General features: G+C 43.0%; 1 pseudogene; it reads right to left on the bottom strand.

Annotated features, from left to right (window-relative positions):
* The window catches only part of LOC146811154 (homeobox protein Hox-D13 pseudogene), a 30,416-nt pseudogene extending 16,806 nt beyond the window's left edge, over positions 1–13,610 (bottom strand).
* Between the last annotated feature and the right edge of the window lie 286 nt (positions 13,611–13,896).

The raw sequence follows: 13,896 nt of genomic DNA, 5'->3' as shown, positions 1-13,896 counted from the left end.
AATTTACAAATAAAAAGATTTTACAAATTATCATTTGGCCTAATGGAAAGGTAACCAATTGTAATGTGGAATTTTTCAATTTTTTAATGAAACTTTGGATATCCAAAACTTTAGAAAAAATCGGTAACATCTGCACAATTTAAATTTTGGAATGTTATTGGATTGCCATTGGAAATTTATTCAAAAAAGATTTTTAAAATTACTATTTGGCCATGCGGAAAGGTAAACAATTCTATTGTGGACTTATTTAATCATTAATAAATCTTTCGGAAACCAAAATGTTACAGAGAATCGGTGAGATCTGTACAATTTAAACTTTAGATTTTTATTGGATTACCATTGGAAATTTAATCAGAAAAGAATTTTAAAATTACTATTTGGCCTAAAGGAAATGGAACCAGATGTATTGGGGAGTTATTTGAGATATATTTTTTTGATTATACTTCTGAAACAAAAATATCAGACGGTATTTTAAAGAAATAAGTATTGATATTAGATGATATTTTTTAAGAATATTATGCATTTCTATAAAGTTATGTTTATGCAAAAAGAGATTGTGGGCTTTTTTAAAACAATCTTTGAGATTGTTAATTTTTTTTTTGCCCGCTGTTAAATGATGAATGAAATTGCTTTCACAATTTATAGTGAAATGCAATATATTCTGAAAACAGCAAAAAAAAGGCAAATATTTTTTTTGAAAAATATGTAAATATGTGTACTGTATTATAAAATGTTTTATTAAATATTAATACTTTTTTCTTTTTTTTCAGATTGAGATAGAACATTTTCGAAAACTAGAACCATTTGTAAAGCAATTAAAAAAAAAATTAAAAAAAATAATCTTTTTTTGAGTGGGTATGGTAAGTTAAAAATTTCATGGTCCATTTTTTCCACTTCTCCACAATCACATTTTCAGTTTTTCATTGTAGTCTCTCAAGGACCTTGTAATGTGATAATTGATTTTTAGTGGTTTTTTTAAAAAAAAATAAAAATTATTACGCGTACCGTACGCGTACGGTAAAAAAAAATCAAAAAAAAGTTTTAAAAAATATATAAAAAAAAGTTGAAAGGTAAGGTTGGCTCTTAAAAGAGCCGTTGTGTTCATGCAGGGACAGAGGAAAGAAAGAATGGGAATATTAGACGGTACGACAAATGTGCTGATCTATTTTATTGTTCACTAGGGAAATACTGGTCTCCCTATAACAAATTAGATCATGACAAGTGGCGCACCGTATTTCAACCCTCAGAAACCGAGGGTTAATTTCCAGAGGACGAGAAAAAGGAGATGCTCCCCCCACAGATGAAGGGCTCACCTGACCTGCCGAAGATGGACTCGGCCCTGCAGATGATGGTCCAGGCTGAGCTGCTGTGGATGTGCTTGGTTGACTTACTGAAGGGTTACCTTCAGTATGTCGAGCATGTGTTATTCTGTGTACATCCTTAAGGTGTCTCAACATGGTGTGATTCCCGAAGGAATACTTCTTGTTGGGATTCCCTCTTGAAAGTACACGCTTACACAGCTTACAAGTCACTAAGGGTGCATTTACCTTTTTCTTGCCCTCTGGAAAAATAAAATACTCCCATATGAAACAGGTCTTTTGTTTCCTCATTCTCTGCCTCAAGGTAGTGCTGCTAGCCTCACTCTCAGAAGGGCTCTGCTGTTCTGCCATCGTATCACAAAGACAACCCAGCTCCTTCTCCTAAGGGATCACAAGCAGAAATGAGGGGAATGGGTGTGGTGTAGGAGAGTTCTAGAACTGAAATTTGTAAAAACCAATCAAAAGTCTTGTTTCTTGATCACATGACCTACCGTACGCTTACGGAGCGCTTACGGTGCGCTTACGGCAAAAGTACGCATGCGCGTAAAAAAGACACGCGCGCATGCGCACAACAGGCACGCCCCTTCACTTCCGCATAACGTGCGCGTGCAGCGTACGCGTTACGCGCTGTGCGCGCGTGACGTGCGTATACGCAAATTACGTAAATAAACGCAAACAGCGTAGAAATCTAACGTAATTAAAGCAACACGTGCGCTTACCGTACGCGTACGTTTAAAAAAAAATAAAAAATAAAAAAAAATGGAAAAACAAAAAAAAGTTATACTAATAAATCTTACCTGTTTATTTTATAAAAATGGTAAAAAAAAACATATTGTAGAATTTTTAAAATTTAACCATAGTCTTTAAAAAATGATAGAAAATTAAAATAAAAATATGTAAAAAAAAAAGAAAAAAAAAAATAGCATTTTAAAAACCTTGCAAATTCACTGAAAAAACCATGGGTTTCACTCACGTTATAGTTAGGAATTAGCATTTAAAAAACCTTGCAAATTCACTGAAAAAACCATGGGTTTCACACACGTTATAGTTAGGAATTAGCATTTAAAAAACCTTAGAAATTCAATGAAAAAACCAAAGGTTTCACACAAGTTATAGTTAGCTGGACATTTCACTCGTAAAAAAACATTGGAATTCCCCCGTTATAGTTAGTTCAGCTAACTATAACTCGCGCGCCCACAATGCACTACTGATGACGTCACATATTACATCACTCATGACATGGTCACTGACATCACTCATGACATCACTGATGACATCTCAAATGACATCACTGATGACATCACTGATTACATCATCCTTGTGATAGAGTGGCAGACCTCCTCTTCCCCTAATATAACCATTGAAACACACATTCAAAAATAGAAACTAAAATGTTCAAAATAATGAACAAATCAATATTAGTTACAACAACCTATTCAGTAATTCTAAGAACCACATACACATACAGTCATTCACCAACAGTCCTCTACAGTCACTCATACATGTACTCACTCATCATATGTACTCACACACCTATACATCCTGTTACACAACGCCACTCATCCATAGAGTTACTCACACACATAGTCACTCATGCTAATAAAGAATCAAACATCCATTTACTTGCATATACAGTTATACACACACCACCACACTTACTTCTACAGAAACTTACACATACTTAGTCTTTTAAACAATCACTTATAGAAACACATGCTTATTCATACAGGAACTCTTCCAAACTCTCACTCTCACATATACTCACTTATATACACCAATAGTCACATATACTAGTTTAAAACATATGTAGTTACTCATAAAGACACTATAGAGACAGTCATTCACTCACTAACACACCCATGCACACACTCATCCAACCATACAGTCCTGCACACATGCTGTATTCAACACATACAAACAGTGAGTCACTCATTCATGCACCTATGCACTAAGTAATACCCCCCACCGAACCATACAGAAACTCAGACACTCATACTTATAAAAAACCAACTAATAACCTATATAGACACTCATGTAGCTACTCACCAACCCATGCAGCCACTTATACACAAAGTAAGAAACTGATACAGATATTTAAATATTTAAAGATTACTCAGTAAGCCATGTATTCACTATGATACACTTAATCAGTCAGTTACACAAATTTTTTTTTTAAAAAAAGCATCCATTTAGACACTTATATACCCATTTATTCTTCCATTGACCTTGAGATATACATAAATATAAAAAATATTTAATTTTCAGAAAAACACACAATCACTGGATGATGTCATCAGTGATGTCATCAGTTATGTCATTTGAGATGTCATCAGTGATGTCATGAGTGATGTCAGTGACCATGTCATGAGTGATGTAATATGTGACGTCATCAGTAGTGCATTGCGGGCGCGCGAGTTATAGTTAGCTGAACTAAATATAACGGGGGAATTTCAATGGTTTTTTACGAGTGAAATGTCCAGCTAACTATAACATGTGTGAAACCTTTGGTTTTTTCATTGAATATATATATATACATATATAAACATGAAATTATTTAAAAATCTTTAAACTTAAATTTCCCACTCCAGTGTGTGCAACAGTAGGGAAAGTGTTAGATAGTGGAGGGACGCACGCAGAGAGACAATACTGCAATGTCCTGTTAGATGACCTGTGTTGATTGAGCCAGTACTTTTAGTCAGTCATTTTAATGTGTTGTGTGCAGCCCATACTTTAAAATAACCTACACCTTACCACCGGCATTTTTAAAATTGTGATTCTCCCTCAGCGTTATTTGCACATATATGTTTTTTAAAACGCGTCATTTGCACATTTATGTATTTTAAAACATTGCCATTTGCACAAAGATTTACCTGAATTCGGACCTGAGTACTTGCCGTGACCAGTTGCTCCTCCCCGTTCCACCGCGGGTGTCGTCCCGATTGATGTGGAGGGAGTTTGCTACTTCCGGTGCACGGCAGTCAGCGCTCTAGTTGTTGCATTTCTACACCCTTAAAACGGATGCCCTGGCTAACGCCCAGCGGACGTGCGCAGAGAGACAATACTGCAATGTCCTGTTAGATGACCTGTGTTGATTGAGCCAGTACTTTCAGTCAGTCATTTTAATGTGTTGTGTGCAGCCCATACTTTAAAATAACCTACACCTTACCACCGGCATTTTTAAAATTGTGATTCTCCCTCAGCGTTATTTGCACATATATGTTTTTTAAAACGCGTCATTTGCACATTTATGTATTTTAAAACATTGCCATTTGCACTAAGATTTACCTGAATTCGGTCCTGAGTACTTGCCGTGACCGGTTGCTCCTCCCCGTTCCACCGCGGGTGTCGTCCCGATTGATGTGGAGGGAGTTTGCTACTTCCGGTGCACGGCAGTCAGCGCTCTAGTTGTTGCATTTCTACACGCTTAAAACGGATGCCCTGGCTAACGCGCAGCGGACGCGCGCAGCGGACGCGCGCAGCAGACGCGCGCAGCGGGCGCGCTGGCGGCACGGCGCGGCGAAGGCGCGCCAAAGGCAAGCCCGTCTGCGCCCGTCCGCGACCAGTCTGCGGCCGGGGCCAGGCATGCTGCTCGTGGTGGTACAGATAGGGAAAGGATCGTGTGGTCTCGAGATGATCTGTGGAGGCTTAATACAGACGCCGTGTGCTGCACTCACAGGTTTGACCCAAGATCTTTCCCCCTCGCTCACATCTGCGGGACGTGTGGGAAATCCTTTGGTGTGTGGGATAATGGAGAGGAGAAGGGGCTCTGTAAGTCCAGACCGCTCAGTAATAGAAGTCTAAGAGCGGGGCTGTTGAACTGCAGATCCCTTTCAAAGCATGCCAATGATATCTGGCTGCTATTGGAAGGTCATGACTGGGATGTTTTATTTCTGACTGAAACTTGGCTTAGTGAGGATAATGTGACTGCAATAGCTTTGGCAGTACCCCTGGGCTACACAATGTGTCTCGCTAACCAAGTGGGTGGAAAAAGAGGTGGAGGGGTAGCTGCTATATTCAAAGAACAGTTCACATTAACATCCTCTGCCCCTATGTTGATCGCGGGTATGGAGGGATTACATTTCTGCATTCAGGTGGGCTCTCAGACCTCCTTAGCAGGGCTAGTTATCTACCGCCCTCCTGGTGGGAATGATTCTAATCTTATTGCCCTGTTGGACGTGATAGTGCAGTGCTCCCTCCTTACTTTCTTGTAGTGGGGGATTTTAACATCCATATGGACAGAACGGACTGTGCCCAAGCAGAGATACTAAGGGCCACTCTGAATGCTGCTAATCTGAGTTTAATCAATGAGGGCCCCACACACAGAGCGGGTCACACACTCGATCTCATCCTCTCTAATATTGAAAAGGTGACGATGGAAGAGACCCTGCCATTACTCTGGTCAGACCACCTGCTTAAGCCTTTTTTAATAAATCTGGCAGCTGACAGACCAATGCCAAGCAAGCGAGTTTTTATGAGAAGACAATGGACGAAGCTAGTCCCTACCGCTATGGGCCCAGTGCTGGCGCAGAACAAACCCACGTTAACTCTGAATGCCAACACTGACGCTCTGCGGTTTCATCACTTGATTGGGAATATGATTTCGTCCATTGCTCCAGCTAAACGCGCTGTGTCTAAGAGTGACTCGCCTTCTGCTCCATGATTCTCACAGGACCTTAGAATTGAGAAGGCAAAATGTAAACGGTTAGAGAGGCTGTGGAGGGTAAACTATGGGACCCAGGAAAGAACACAATATAAGGTGGCTTCCCATAAATTTCAGAAGGCGGTTAGAAAGGCAAAAAAACAGTTTTTTGCAGTTTCGATTGAACAGGCAGAACATTCCAGCAAGGAAGTCTTCAAGGTGGTTCAGTCCTTTTTTAAACCCAGATGTATTGAAAGGGAGATACCGCCTTCGGTCACTCTCTGTAATAAAATCTCGGACTTCTTCGACCAAAAGATTATGCGTGTTTACGACTCATTCAGCCCAGAGGTAACAACGGAGAAAACAGATCAGTTTGTCAAAGTGTTGACAAGCGGTCCGTTAACCTGCTTCCAACCAGTAACTCTGTCCGCGGTCATGCAGGAATTAAGGTGCTGCAAGTCGGGCTCGCCGGACGACCCCTGACCCCCAAAATTGTGGTGCACAATGGCGGATTTTGTGGCCCCTTTTCTACAACACGTTTGGAATACGTCCATTTTCTCGGGGGTCTTCCTAGATTTATGGAAACATGCTACCCTCCTCCCACTAAAGAAAAAGCCTAATGGATATCCTAAGGATCTCAGCAACCTTCGCCCTATCTCCCTACTGGCTGCCCCGGGCAAGATGCTGGAGAAAGTTATCCAGCGGCAGCTTAGCAAATATATAGAGGACAACAAGATTCTGCACGAGACACAGTCAGGCTTTAGACCCGGCTTTACCACCGAGACAGCTCTGATCGAGGTGGCAGAGTCAATAAGATGGTCGTTGGATTCGGGAGACTCAGCTTTGCTGGTGCTCCTGGATCTGTCGGCAGCTTTTGACACCGTCGACCACGCAAGGTTGATGATGCGATTGTCAGAAGTGGGCATACAGGATCAAGCGCTGGACTGGCTACACTCATACTTGTCCCAGAGAACCCAGAAGGTGGCCCTGGGGACCGCTTCCTCTACACCCAAGCCGTTATGCTGTGGTGTACCTCAGGGCTCGGCGCTCAGTCCACTATTATTCAATATCTATATGGCCCCACTCTTTACGCTTATTGCTAACTGGGGGGTCAAGGCAGTATCCTATGCCGATGACACCCAGCTTGTGTTTCCATATGCAGAGGTGTCAGAGGCAGCCCTCTCAAGTTTTAAAGGCTGTCTTTATGATGTGGCGCGCTGGATGAATACTAATAAATTAAAGCTCAATGCCGATAAAACTGAAGTGCTTTTCTTTGGCAAAGGCACCCCGCCCCCCTCTGAGCTCTGGTGGCCGATGGCAATGGGCCCCCCCCCCTTCCCCCAGTCCCTCGGCAAAAAATCTGGGAGTGCGTTGGGACAACAATCTGTCCTTTGTCTCAAACACACAACAGCTGATGGGTTGCTGTTTGGGTAAACTTAGGAATCTTCGCAAAATCTTGCGACTTCTTCCGGTGAACTGCAGGAAAACGGTAATCCATGCGACAGTCACACCCAGATTGGATTACGCGAACGGCCTGCTCCTGGGCTTGCCCAAATACTTAACTCAACGTCTGCAAGTGGTCCAGAATGCGGCTGCGAGACTGTTAATGCATATTCCATTCAAGCACTCTGTCTCTCCGCATCTTCGATCACTTCATTGGTTACCAGTAGCCCACAGGATCAAATTCAAGGCACTTACGCTAGCCTTCAGATCCTTGTTTGGCTCGTGTCCAATATATTTGAGGGATCGGCTGCCAAGATACACGCAGTCTCGCTCTCTTCGCTCCAACTGCCGGATCCAGCTAGCAGTCCCTCGAATAAAAAAGGCTCGTCTGGGTGGTAGAACGTTTTCGGCCAATGTAGCGATGCTTTGGAACTCACTCCCCCCTGAGCTCCAACAGGCCCCCACTGAATCTCGTTTTAAAACAATGTTGAAAACCTGGCTCTTCACCCAACCTCGCTAATTGACTTGAATTTCGGTATATGTTTCTCTGCCTGCGTTTAGCACCGGGACACCTGCTTGTGAGGTAGCTGTTCGCGCTCTATAAAACTCTGTATTATTATTATTATTATTATTATTATACAATTTACTATTCTCACTCCAGTCAGTAAATTAGTAGGGAAAGTGTTTAGTTGTGGAGGGGTAAAAATTACTATTTCCACTCCAATAAGTGTAACTGTAGGGAAAGGGTTGAATAGTGAAGGTGTAAAAATTACTTTTCTAACTCCAGTGAGTGCAACAGTAGGGCAAGTGTTCGATAGTAGAGGGATAAAATGTATTATTCACACTTCAGTGAGTGCAACAGTAGGGAAAGTGTAGGATAGCAGAGGGGTAAAGACTACTATCCCCACTCCAATGAGTGCATAAACAGGGAAAGTGTTGGATAGCGGAGAGGTAAAAGTTACTATTCTCACTCCAGTCAGTTCACAATTAAAAACAAACAAAATATCAACAAAATAAAAATATATTTTATAAAAAGTAAATGCAAAAATATAAATATGTTAAAAATAAAACTCTATTTAATATTAAAAAAAATATTAAAATAAAAGCATAACATAATGTTAAATACGTATCATAAATACCTACAAATATTATATTAAATAAAATAAAAAAATTGTTTTTGAACAAATAATATATTTCTATTTAGAAATTATTTATTAAGAACAATATGAATTATTACATAAATTTTGTCTATTTACTTCGAACCCTAAAACACTACAATACCCACAGCCCACATCGAAAAAATGTATTTGCATAATTAACAATCAATTAAAAAATTTTAATAATTAAAAACAAATTAAAACACATAAATTGTAATTAACTTCTCACCTTTTGCACCTATAATCCCCACAACCCACACCTAAAATTAAACTGAAAATAAATCAATTACACAATTAAATTTTTTTTTCAATTAAATAACTAATAGTATTTAATAATTAATGATAAAATAAATAAAATTAATTTACTCTCCTCCCTTCATCCCCATAAACACAAACCCACACAAAAAAAATAATTAAACAATTACTCTAATTATCAATTAATTAATTTATATTAAATATCAACTAATCATTAATTAAAAATACATTACTTTCTACCTTTTAGCCCTAAAAACCACACAACCCACACCTAAAATTAATTACACAATTACCATAATTATGTGTCAATTAAATATTTAATATTAATTAACAACTCATTTTTAATTAATTAAAAATAAATTACTTCCCACCCTTTACCCCTATAAACCCCACAACGCCCACCTAAAACTTACCAGAAAAAACTAAAAACACAATTAACATTATAAATTCTCAATTAAAAAAATCAGTAAATATATTCATTAATTTATTATATTTAAATTACTTCCCACCCTATTCCCCTATAAACCACAACCCACTACAGAACTAAAAAACACAAATTGTAATTAAGGTAAAATTTATAACTACTAGAAATGTAACACATATATTAAAAAACATAAGCAATACCTCTACAAAACATACATCACATTCATATAAAATATATACTAATGAAAAAATAAATGTTAAACAACTATATATTTGGAAACAATTTCAATGACTTCTATAGTTTTTTTAAATTAATATTTCTTACCTTAAAGTTGATTTTCTTGAGCACAATATTTTTGCTGTCGATATTTCTGAGACACAATATTTAAAACTCTGTATTAGTGTAAATCGACATTTCCAACTCAATATTTTGACTGAATACCGGAGGTGAGAGAGTGCTGCTCAAGACCAGAGCTGGAGAGAAAAAAGCTGGCAATATGGGAATCTGAAACTCCTGCTCTAAATCCAGGCTGTTTTGAGCTGGGCATGCTCTCACCTTATAGCGACACTGCCTTGCATCAAACCTTTCTGCCTAGCTGTACAAAATAGGCCAACTTGATATCCCAGTGCCTAGAGTGTCTGGCAAGGAGATCTGTGCCTAACTATCTGGTCATCCGTCTGGGTCAGATTGATATGTTTCCTAACCTAGGCCTAAGTAGCAAAGTGACCTTATACCTACATTTGTCCTAACTTGCTCTGCATAACAGTTCTAGCAATGACCCATCACCCAGTTATGTGCTGAATAAATATCAATTGCTTTCCTTGAAACTATCCTAATTTATTATGCAAGAGGATTCTTACCATCATATCTTAAATCCCCTGTACATGACAGACATAAAAGGATTACCATACTCTGTACAAAAGTCATCATTATCTTCATCCTCGGGTGACAGGGCTACTTTGCACATTTACAATTTTTCATTTAGGCTTATCTACATAATCGTTCTCGTGACATATCAATTGTAGTTGAACCCCCAAGGCTACATTTTTACTATAAACAGCACCTTCACTAGGTAGAGAGAGGAGACACTCCTACGCTGACACTAACATGGAGGTCCCTGCATGATGAAGCTTCAACACGCAGTGGTTTGACATCCCTTGCGGGGTGTCCAACTCCTGACCAAGATGGGGTCCTTCATTCTCTGGGTTGGCTCTTTTCTAGGGGATACTTGGCTTCCCACCCATCCATATGCTAGGTACTCTATGGTAGGGTCTGCATCGCAGGAGTACAAAGAGATTACTGTTTTTATAAATGCCAGCATATATTCATGGCTTTAGCACCAGGGGGGAAATGTATCCGCTTTTCACTTTTTTGGTACTTGTAATGTCTTACGTTTGCTTCTTTCTACTGATTGTTGCATCATATATGTTTTATAATAGAATGGTGCAGGTTCAATAAATGCTTAATTAAAAATGTCCCCAACGTTTACTCTGAGACTAAGGGGCTCATTAGGATGGCAGACAGACTGGAGTCCGTCCGCCATCCTGGTGTAAACTGGGACCATCTACCATGCATGCGGGGGTCCCGCACACTGGATCAGGATGCGACTGCCACCGTGGCGGTTAGATCCTGCATATTAACATTAAGGCGGTTGATGCTGACAGCAGCACCCGCCGCAATGCTAAAATGCAATGTTGTGCATATCTCAGCACTACTCACCACCTAGTGCTGTGAAATGTAGGTGGGTGCCATGGGTACCCCCCAAGTGGACCCTTGCCTCCCCCAAAACAAGGGGGGCCTGCAACAGGCCACCAAACCCAATACCCACCAGCCTTTCCATGGCGGTTCCACTGTCATGGAAAGGCTGTCTCCAGCCATCATCGAAATTTGGCGGACGGTGACTGCTAGGATTGCCTGTGGTGGTTCCGTGGTGGACGGTCTTTGCGACAGCCAAGGTCGCTGTGAGATTTCCTGCGCCATCCTAATTTGGCTGGGGAAACTCACGGTGGGCGTATGGAAGGAACGCCACCGCATGGCTGGCGGTGGCGGTCCTTCGTCCATCGCAATTTACCGCTAAGTGAGCACAATTGACTGAGCAAAAAGTACTGAACTGTTTCCACGATCCCTGAAGAGTCAAGGGTTGTCATGTTCAAAGGTTGCCATTGATATAATGAGTTAATAAGTATGCTTTCAATGGGCCCAATATGTTCTTAGACCACACATCTGAGATAATAGTGGAATAGTAGAGTTCCAGTTGGTCCTTGTAGTATATCATATCATAGAACAAGGTCCTCACAGTAGGTTTGCGATTCCTATCAATCACAAATGACACACGCCTCTTTGCCAACAGTAGTGCCATCGATGTGAACCATCACACAGTGAATGGAGTACCCTTAGTATAGCCCCTAAAACATGAATTACTTTGCCCCAGTACCTAGCGATCAGTGGGCATGCTCAGAACAGGAGCAGGAAGCCCACTTCTAGCATGTTACATCTTACACACCAGACGTGGGGTGTAATTTGTGAGAAAAAAGGTTGAGGACAATATTGTTTGTCTGGTGAAAAAATACCGATAGGTCCTCAATTTAGCTACAACAGTAAGACCACTCTTTATCCATAATTATATATCCCAGGTCGACATCCCAAAGCACATTGATACTAGGCCTTAGTGTTGAGGCCTCGGCCTGTATGGAGGAATATAGATTTGTTACCAGTTGTCTATCCGACTGTCCTTTTAAGAACATGGCTAATATTTTTACTTCATCACTTCCTCAGGAAACAGAGGGTAGTGCTCCCTGCTCAATGCCCGAAGGCAAAGTAGGTGAATATGCCCATGAGGGAACAATCAGCTGTTGGGCAACCTAAAATTAGCTGGTAGGGAGTAGCTTCCTCAGTAAGTGTATCCCCCATTTAGTCAACCCCTGCAAGATAACATTACCTTTAGTCAGCAGTATTAAATGGAATTGATGCAAGTATTGTTCAGGGGACGGGGGGCGCTAGAGAGCGCGCACGCAGAATGGCCGCACTGCTGTGAGGCTCCTGCAGCCTGGAACTCAAATCCGTAATTTATCCTGTCTAAACCGCTGCTCCCGCGACCGAAACTACCCGTGGCTGTTGAAGGTGTTTTGCTGCTGCTTTGGTGAAAGTTGGAGCCCTGTGCGTCCAGCTGCGGCGGAGTTAGCGGCGGCGGTAGCCGGAAGGGGAGCTCAGCAGACGTGGGGCGGAGCGAGCCGCCCGGCGTGTGATCCACGCAAGTCCGAGGCTCACCACGAGGCAAGTGGGCCGTGCTGGGGACCCGCGTTGGCGGCACCTTGACGACTGTGCGGATGGCGGAGAGGTCGCTGAGAGAGGGGGAGGCACAGCCGGACACTACCCCCCTGCTATGAGTCACGTTGCTGCGTGAGCATTATCTGTGCACCCGGGGCCCTGTGCGGAACGGCGCCATCCGAGGGAGAAGCATATCTAAAACGGTGCGGTGGGGGCTCTGGAGCAATGACGACGAGATACGACCTGCTCGACGGGTAGCGGGCAGGGTGGACGGCGGTGTACCCTGCCCTGGTCTGGCCGACCCGCTCACGCGAAGGCCAGCGCTGAGAGCCCGTGTGGGTGGGGCGCTCCCCCCCCTCCCCCTGCTGCCAGAGGAGGACGAGAAGGTGTCCGAGACTGCGCCCACCCGCCGGGGTGGGCGGCTGTGAGGTGCCTGGGCCGGTGAGGGAGACTCGGAGACTCACCGCCTCGTGGCCATCTGCTGGGACTCGACGAGTGCTGGGCTCATCTCTTATGTGCCGGTGCCTGGCTGGCCTCTCTCCCGTGTGCCGGCCTGCTGTTTAGAGGTTCGAGGGAGGCGACACGCTACGGACGCTGCGACCCTGCACCCTGCGACCTGCGGGGCATTTCGCTCCATTTGCCTGGCACGGCATCGTTGGATATTGGGGTCCCGGCGGCCGGTTCTTCCTCTGGGGGCTGTGGTGGTGGACGCCTCTTACCTGCCTTTTGCTCCCTGATCGGGGGAGGCTGGTTCGGACCCACCGGTGACCTGGTACTCACCACTGAGGTCGCGCTGTGTGCGGTCCGGGACTTCTGGGCCCGCCTGTGCCCTTGAGGATAACAGAAGCCGGCATACTGAGACCTGGTTCAGCACCCACGATGGGCAAGCAGGACAGCCGGCAGCCTAAGCTCACGTTTGACCCCCCGGCGACCAAGAAAGGGGTGCGAGGTGCGCAGGACCCGGGAGGCGCCCAGAGCTCGCCCGCGCCCGAGGCGAGTTCCTCCTCCCCGGCCACAGACCTACAACACCTAATGCAAGAGATGAAGCAAGGTTTTGCTACAATTGTGGACAAAGTGGACCGGCTATCGTCCAGAATGGACGCCATCGCGCAGAAAATAGATATCCATGAAGAGAGGATTGCGGAAACTGAGCGGAGGATATCCGATAACGACGATACCACAGCCACCCACACCACGCAGCTTTCCAGAATGGATAATGTCTTGAGACTTATAGCTGCAAAGAATGAGGAGTTGGAAGCCCGTAGCAGCCGCAATAACATCCGCGTGGTAGGGATTCCAGAATCCACCAATACAGGGCGCATGGAAGACTACGTGGAAAAGATCCTCCTGGCCGCCGTTGGTTCCGACGCCTTTTCTAAGCAATTTATCGTT

Source organism: Triturus cristatus, chromosome 7 (genome assembly GCF_964204655.1).
Source record: "Triturus cristatus chromosome 7, aTriCri1.1, whole genome shotgun sequence".
Taxonomy (NCBI): domain Eukaryota; kingdom Metazoa; phylum Chordata; class Amphibia; order Caudata; family Salamandridae; genus Triturus; species Triturus cristatus.
The sequence above is the reverse complement of the archived record's forward strand: the minus strand, read 5'-3'. Positions and strand labels throughout refer to the sequence as shown.